The following is a 9,192-nucleotide window of genomic DNA, read 5'->3' as shown; positions in this document are numbered from 1 at the left end:
AAAAAACTCGGGACCTAGTCCAGATTGAACACCAAACTGTGTTAAACCGCTACAAAAACTAGCCTATTACCAATTAACTTCTGACTGGAATGTAGTTGAGACCAAAATTAAAACCTCCCAGCAATTCAGTTACAATCGCGTTCATTACGCCTCTTGAATCCCAGCAGGACTCTGCGCAATTGTTTCCCTTAGCTGACGTCACACTAACTAAGAGTTGCTTCAACTCAATTGAAGACTTTAAAGCAATCTACCTCTCATAGATAAGATTATATATGTGATTCCCTTTTTGATCAAAGATCAAGGTAATGGAAATCGATAGCAATAGACAAAGTCTAGCTAACCTCAAAATCCATACTTATGCAACCCGAAGTGCAGCCTAGATTATTATTCACCTCACAAGTATAAAACTTGTGGAATCAACAAATTTTGATACGAAGAGAACTTTGATGATTACCATCTATCTTGATCAAGTGAGCATCTCAACAATCGATCAAGATCAGGATACTCGAGCTATCAAATAAAAAAATAGTTGGACCTAGCTTCACGAATCCCTATGAAGTCTTTGTAGTCGCTAAAACCTAAAAGGGTTTCTGGAGAGGACGAATCTAGTAACAACTAGGACACACCAAAAATTAGTGTCGGGATTCAAAGATCCCAGTTGTTTGAGGTTCTCCTTATATAGATATCCAAACTATAGGTTGTTTTAGGTTTAAGATGAGATAGCTTTGGGAACCAAGCAAACAATATCCACCGTTGGATGAATCTTTGAATCTAACTTACATAATCAAGATATACACTCTGGTTAGGACGAATCGTAGCCGAACCGTGTATAAGATCACACTGATGGAAGGATAGCCGAAGCTAGCCAGTTGAACTATAAGCTTGAGCATTTACATAAACACTTAAGACTGAACTCGAAACACAATTAAGGGATCAATTATGTCTATGGTGTTTTTATAAATAGAGATTATTCAAATGCTAATTATCTCGGAGAAATAATTTTATGTGCGTATGAATTTAATCGACATGGTAAGTAGGCGTACAAAGTAGAAGTACTTAACCTGTTCATGAATAATTATGTCATGGCACGTATACCGATATGTATCTTTATAACATAACCGAGTTCCGGAGTTCACATAACTTTTTCTACATGTGTACCGGTATGTAAACCATTTAAACATAACCCTGTTCCGGAGTTAACACAAAACTATTTCGGAATGCGTACTGGTATGGATACCATTTAAACATAACCAAGTTCCGAAGTTCACAAAACTTTTCTGGTACGTGTACCGGTATGGATACCAAACCAGTTACGTAACCAACATTTCCTTTCTAGTACGCGTACTGGTTTGCATACCGATCCAGATTCACGAGTTCACATACTTTTAAAGGTGTGCATACTAATATGCATACCAAAAATCTGTTTGTCGACATATAACTACTCTGTTACGTGTAGAGTACATGTATTACGGCTTCAGACTTATAACAGTTTTCCCAGTTTGTAAGACTGATATGTACGCTGTCTTACATCTGAATTTGTAGTAGTTCTATATTTTTCTAAATCGATTCAAAACATTCCTGAATAACATCAATGACACATGTCACTGTTTCAGGCTATTTTCGAATGATAATCTTGAATCATGATTTTGATTGCGAACAATAAATTGTTCTTTACCGAAATTCATCAAGTATGAAATGCTCATTAAGTTTGGTCATATTTCGAGGACTAATTACAAGAAGGATCTTGACTCGAAATTCTTGATATGGTTACGATAGTTTAATTAGTTACGCGACAACGTATCAAAGATAGAAAGGTGAATATAACTTGAGAAATAGGTGGTTCAATCTCCACTTATCTTTTGTTGGACAAGTTCTTCAAAAGCTTCAGTTGATCTTCACCTTCAAACGGTAGAACACAATGATGACTATCGGGATGTCTGTTTCTCAACTACATCTTTTATCCTAATCAGAGACTTAACTTATTGTAGACTAGAAATCAAGATATAGTTTTTAAAACTAAATTTAACAACAAGCTTGAGATACAAACACTTGTGAGTTTGATCGAGCAATGCTCTTACATTAGCATCATCATTGTTGAAACTAAGTTGACATTTGAATTTCCTAGGGTATCCGGTGAAGAATTTGATGGACCTGGTGAAAATGGTGAAGAATTTGTTATTGGAGAAGAAGAATTGTATGGTGACATTTCAGGTACTTGTTGAATATCTGCTAACACATCTGGATTATATTTGCTCAACACCTTCAAAATATGATAACAACTTTCGAAACCGAAATTTTTGCCATATTTTCGCTGCTATTATGTACTAACCTGTCTTTCAACATCACCATCCATAAGACCATTCTCCATGCCTCTCTTGGTTTGCATTATCGCAACAACATATTTGGCGACTTCCCTATTGATTACAATGAAGCATTCTGACAATCCTTTTGCATCACGACTGCTAATGTTCATGGTTTTTTTTCTTCATATTTGCGAAATATGTCATCCCACATGGTGTTACCATGCTGTTTTGCACCATCCACACAATCTTGGGTAAATTAAACATAATTACGAAAAATGCATTCATCTTCTGTGATGTTGTATTTTGCACCCCGGACTTTGACCTTTTTACCTTTAACGTTGCCTTGTCTTTGAGATTGTGAATTCATATTACAAAAAATTAAGAAGAGTAGAGAAGGTGTGATTGTTTTAGATTTGAAGAAGATTGAGAGTTTGAGAAATTCTAGAGAGATTTAGAAATTCTGGTGAGTTGAAATGAGTTTGAAATTGAGTATTTATAGAGGGGGAAATTATAGGTGTTGATACATGAAAAATAATACCCCTTAACGGGTTCGGGTTGCCCCTAGGAGGGGAGGTAAGTCTAGTACGAGATATTGAGACTTAGGGTTAAGCCCAAGCCCAATGAGAAAATACTCATGAGATAAGAAGGACAAGGAAGGGATTAATAGATAAGGAAGAGGTTATATTAAAGAATGGGATTAGAAGTAATTAAGGAGGTTTAGGACATGTGTCATGATGTCATAAAAGGAGGGACCTTTGGGAAAGTCTATATAAGGAAGGACAAGGTACAATGAAAAGGCAACTCTCTCTCTTACTATTCCTAGAAAAGTGAGGTCATTTGGTGTGACTAGGACGGGTAGAATCAAAACTAAAATCACCCCTCAACATTTGGCGACCACACCCGGAGGCTTGTGCCTAGCTCACCATGATACACCCAGAAGGCGCTAGCTCAGACGCGATAGAAAACCAAGAGACCAGTCGGCATATCAACATTGATGAGGTAACAATGAAGGATGATGACATCGAAGAAGAAACGCCGGCCCAGGATGCTATCAAACAATCGACGGGAAATGGATCCCAAAACAGAGAGATAATAGCAACACAAGGGAAGAACACGCGAGCGATCCAGCTACCGAAACCCACATCGCCAGCCTTGCAAGGCATGCAAAAAGAACTAGAAGAACGCTTACGAAGAAGGCAGGAGCTTGAAGACTGGATAGCACAAGCAGTAATAGCAGGACAAAGCGCTCTTGAAGAAACGACAAAGGGAGAAGGGCACAAAAACGACAAGACAACATCGACGTCACAGGAAGAAATTGCATAATACTTGGAGCAAAATTACCATGTGATAAAACAAGACAGTCACTATCTCGTAAGCAGTCCATACCCAGCAAACATCCGAGAATATCAATATCCCGAGGACCACACTTCTCCGGAATTCAAGATATACGATGGACAAGGGAACGCGCGAGAACATCTCAGCCGATTCCTATCAGCAATGAATGACAGAGCCTCCGATGGAAAATTGTTTCTAAGTGAATTCCCCAAATCGCTCACAGGCACGACATTCACCTGGCATGATAACTTAAAAGCGGAAAGTGTGGATTCTTGGCCAACTATATCCACACTCTTCCTCGAGAAATTCTATTCATCCAAGAGGAAAATCATGACAATAGACTTGAGCAAGAGCGGACAGCGGATAGGAGAAGAAATAGGAAAGTACATCTTGCGGTTCCGGCGCTTGGCACTAGACTGTCATGAAGACATCGGTGAAGGAAAGCTTGTTGAAATTTGTGTGCGAGGAATAATCCCATCTTTTAAGGGGAGTTTGATCAATTTCAGGATCCATACTTTTGTTGAGCTAAAAGAAGCAAGCTGAGAGGATCGCCGACTGCATAGAAGAAACACCCATAGACCCTGCTTGGCGTCATACAGTTAGCACCGCATCTGATGCGCTACGCAATGCAAGACCCAACACTAATAGGGAGAGAAGGGACCAGCTCCAAACCATCGATGGGATCCAATGAAGGAATGGATGGACTAGGCGCGACTCAAATCCACCACCCCCTTTGCCCTACAGCGAGGAACGCGCAGTCGAATTACTGAACCAGTGGGTTATCGACAAGGAAATCCAGCTTCCCTCGACAGTGGTAGATGTCAACAAAATGGATAAGAAGGCGTCCAAGTACTGCCACTACCATCGAAGATTGGGATACCCGACGGAAGAATTTTTTGCCATAAGAAGCATATTCCAGCACAAGCGCGCCTCTGGGGAGCTCGAGGCAACTAAGCAGGCAACCGAGTACGACCAATTTCCTCTCCATTGAACTAAAAAGAGGGGGGAAAGGTAAGAATACGAAAGATGAGGCTACAAATTGTAAACAACCCTCTTTTGTGGTAATAATAATTTATTTTTTTTGGAATTCATGGGAAATATGATGTGAAAAGGTCACAGGAATGCCAAAGGCGCCTGACTGGCTGAAAAATCTACAAAAGGCTATGGATATGCCAAAGGCGCCCGGTCGGCTGACAAATCTACAAAAGGCTACGGGAATGCCAAAGGCGCCTGGTCAGCTGACGTTTACAAAAGGCCATGGGAATGCCAAAGGCACCCAATCGGCTGACAAATTTACAAAAAGGTACGGGTATGCCAAAGGCGCCCGGTCGGCTGACAAATCTACAAAAGTCTACGGGAATGCCAAAGGCGCCCAGTTGGCTAACAAATTTACAAAATGTCATGGGAATGCCAAAGGCACCCAATTGGCTGACAAATTTATAAAAGGCTACTGAAATGGCAAAGGCGCCTGGTCGGCTAACAAATCTACAAAAGGCTACGAGAATGCCAAAGGCGCCCAATCGGCTAACAAATCTACAAAAGGCTACAGGAATGTCAAAGACGCCCAATCGGCTGATAAATCTACAAAAGGCTATGGGAACACAAGAGGGGGGTAAGCGCGGTCTATCAACCCTCGCCCATCCCACCGCATCCTTTTGATAAAAAGAAAGGGGAGTAGGCGCGTTCTATCACCGCTCTCCCAACCCACCGCATCCTTTTTATAAAAAGAAAAGGGGAGTAGGCGTGTTCTATTACCGCTCACTCAAACCGCTGCTTGATTTTGATAAAAAGAAAAGGGGAGTAGGCGTGTTCTATCACCGCTTACCCAACCCACCGCTTCTTATTGATAAAAAAAAGAAAAAGGGGAGTAGGCGCGTTCTATCACCGCTCTCCCAACCCACCGCATCCTTTTGATAAAAAGAAAAGGGGAGTAGGTGCGTTCTATCACCACTCACTCAACCCACCGCTTCCTTTCGATAAAAAGAAAAAGGGAGTAGGTGCATTCTATCACCCTTACCCAACCCACCGCTTCCTTCTGATAAAAAGAGAAAAAAAAGGGGAGTATGCGCGTTCTATCACTGCTTACCTAACCCACCGCTTCCTTCTGATAAAATAAGAAAAAAATGGAGTAGGCGTGTTCTATCAACGATCGCCCATCTCACTGCATTCTTCTGATAAAAAGAAAAAGGGGTAGTGAGTGCGTTATAAAAACGCCCACCCAACCCTATACATCCTTCCAAAATAGTTGATGCTTTATGAAACCAAGAATAACAAGAAACACCAATAACGAACTAATAGTTAACCAAGCACCATAATAATATCCCACAAAAAAAAACACAACACAACAAACAAATCATCCGAGAGAAAAGGGTCCAACATAGTCAAAGAAAGACGAAGGAAAAGACGACATAAAGAGGAAGCGCTTTAAGTAGACTGAAGCGAATACACCTCCTGTCGTTTCTTCTCAAGCTACGCGCGAACCGCTGCTTATGCGGTCTCAACCCGTATCACCTCATCGTTGGCCACCCCAACATCAACAACCAATTGATTCAGCACCTCTTTCTTGCTAGCAGTTGCCTCGGAGCGCTTGTCCAGCTCCTCCTCTAGCTTAGAAATCTGACTCGTAAGCCGACCACGAGGGTCACTACGACTCTTCACCTTCGCCAACAATTCTTCTAACCACAGTATTGGAAACTTGATGTTAACTGTCGACCGCACGGCAGTCTCCCAGCCACGCATTGTCGTCGCGTCAATAGGATCATCCCCTACCCGCGTGAGCTGGTCGGCGATTTCCAAGAGGTTTTTGGTCATGTGGCACAAAGTGCGAACATCCAGAAGACCTGCCTTCGCCATGTGACCACCACTACGCTCCAAAATATCCCTATAATTAGCGACAAAAACATTCGGAACCCAAAAGCCGTGAACGAGTGTATGAGTGTCAGGATCCATTCCAGCATCGACAACACTCACCACTAAAGGAAAACGAATATGTGCGTCCTCGAGATTCTCTGGCACAATGGGGACGGCTGGTACGTCAGGAACAACATTCTGCTTCTCCGAAGGGGTGGAAGAACCACTACCATCCACCCGAGCGTGTTTAATAGAGCCACCGCCACTAGGGACTACACGTCGCACACCGTCCATATCGGGTTTAGCAACCTCTTTACGCTTTTTACCCATATCCAAGCGCCAACGATGAAATTTTAGCAAACGAGCGAATGAAATCACAACGCAAAAAAGAAAAGAGACGAGAAACTAATCTCAGGAATCGGCAAATCGGGCTGGATGTCAACAGGTTTAAGACGAGACGCGGAAGAACTAGAAGACGACTCAGAATCACTAGTAGAGCCTGGAAAATGAGAGATGAACACCATTGCGAAGTGAAAAAGCGGGGGTCTAACAACACCACCCAATATTTCGATTAGCAATCTGTATGGACTAACTCCGAAACACTTACTAGAGAATCAACTAGACAGTCATACTCAATCTAGATAAAAGTATCTCAAGGAGTTAATATCTCTCTCTTGTTTTGATTCACTCAAGCTAATAGAAATCAGCGAGTCTGTAATCAAACACAAGGAATAACTTGGACAGTACCAAAGACCAATGTCCAAGGATCAATCAATATCAATCAAAAACCAAAGGTCGGATTTCCAATTGACTGATTCAAACGCACAACCTGTATTATTTCAATTATATAAACAAATATAATGCGGAAATAGAATTAACACAGACACCAGAATTTTGTTAACGAGGAAACCGCAAATGCAGAAAAACCCCGGGACCTAGTCCAGATTGAATACACATTTTATTAAGCCGCTACAGACACTAGCCTACTCCAAGCTAACTTCGGACTGGACTATACTTGAACCCCAATCAGTCTCCCACTGATCCGAGGTACAATTATACTCCCTACGCCTCTGATCCCAACAGGATAATGCGCACTTGATTCCCTTAGCTGATCTCACCCACAACTAAGAGTTGCTACGACCCAAAATCGCAGGCTTTAACAATAAACAAATTTGTCTCACACAGACAAGTCTATCAAAGGATCAATCTATCTCCCACAAAAAAACCCTTAAAAGTTTTTGTTCCGTATTTTGATAATAATCAAGGTGAACATGAACCAATTGATAATCCGGTCTTATATTCCCGAAGAACAACCTAGATTAATCAATCACCTCACAACAATCTTAATCGTATGGTAGCGAAACAAGATGTCGTGGAATCACAAACGATGAGACGAAGGTGTTTGTGATTACTTTTTATATCTTGCCTATCGGAGAACTCTCACGATCTCAATCCAATCAATATGATTGTACTATTACGATAGAAGATGCAAGATCAGATCACACAACTACGATAAAAGTAGTATCTGTCTGGCTTCACAGTCCCAATGTAGTCTTTAAGTCGTTAACCTGGTTTTAGAAGAAGAAAACCCAAGGTTAAAGGAGAAACGACTATAGCACGCAAACTAGTATCACACGTAAGGTGTGGGGATTAGTTTTGCACAATACTAGATGTCTCCTTTATATAGCCTTTCAAATCAGGGTTCTGCCTTAGTTACAAAGCAATCAATATTCACCATTAGATGAAAACCTGATTTAGATTCAAGCTAATATTTCTCAACCGTTAGATCGAAAACTTAGCTTGTCATACACACATGACTGTACGTTTCTAGGTTTGTTAACCGCACCCAAATGCGTACATTGTTGGTTCAACAATAGTCTACCCAAAGAGGTTAACCATATGAGCGTTTCATACCAACCATGTTCTTCTTCACCATAACTAGTTGAATTGACTCAAATGAACTAGTTAAGAGAGTTGTTCAATTGCAAGGAAATCTTATGTAACTACACAAGACCTAATTGAAGTAAAGATGATTTGATTCACTCGAATCGGTTCATGAACTTTAATAGCCACGGTTTGCAAAACCATTCCTTAGTCTTTTAAGATTAAGTTCAGAAATCATCTTTATATATATAACCTTCTCAAGTTCGCAGACTAGGTTCGCGGACTTAAGACACCGGATAGAGTTTACAAACTCTAGCAGAAATTCTCGGGTTCGAGAACTATGCCGGTTCGCGGACTGGCTTCGCGGACTAGGTTCCGCGGACTTGGCTCATGCAAGTAGTTTGTCAACTCCAGCAGAAATTTTCGGGTTTGAGAACTTCGGCAGTTCGCGGACTTGGCACTTGCCATACTTCCGGTTCTCTTGATCAACAAAGTTCGAAAACTTCGGTTCAAGGAATCCATTGGTTATGAAATCTAAACTCTCATTCCAATCATTGAAACATTCTTAGAGGATGTTATATAGTTGTTACACTATTTCTCGTCAAAGCAATTTTCAAAGTGATTGAAACATTCATGACTTTCGTCACTAGGTAAAGATAAACTTGGTCGAAGCGAAAAGCTTACCAACACATATTTCGAGATATAGATAGGCGAGGTATACTCGGTTCGAAATACCAAATGTGTATGATCTAGTTTATATATATAGCATACACTTTTGTCTCAAAGAGTAGGAGATAAAATAGATAGACTTTTGAGTGAC

This window comes from Papaver somniferum, chromosome 9 (genome assembly GCF_003573695.1).
Source record: "Papaver somniferum cultivar HN1 chromosome 9, ASM357369v1, whole genome shotgun sequence".
NCBI lineage: Eukaryota > Viridiplantae > Streptophyta > Magnoliopsida > Ranunculales > Papaveraceae > Papaver > Papaver somniferum.
Note: the sequence above shows the minus strand (reverse complement) of the source record.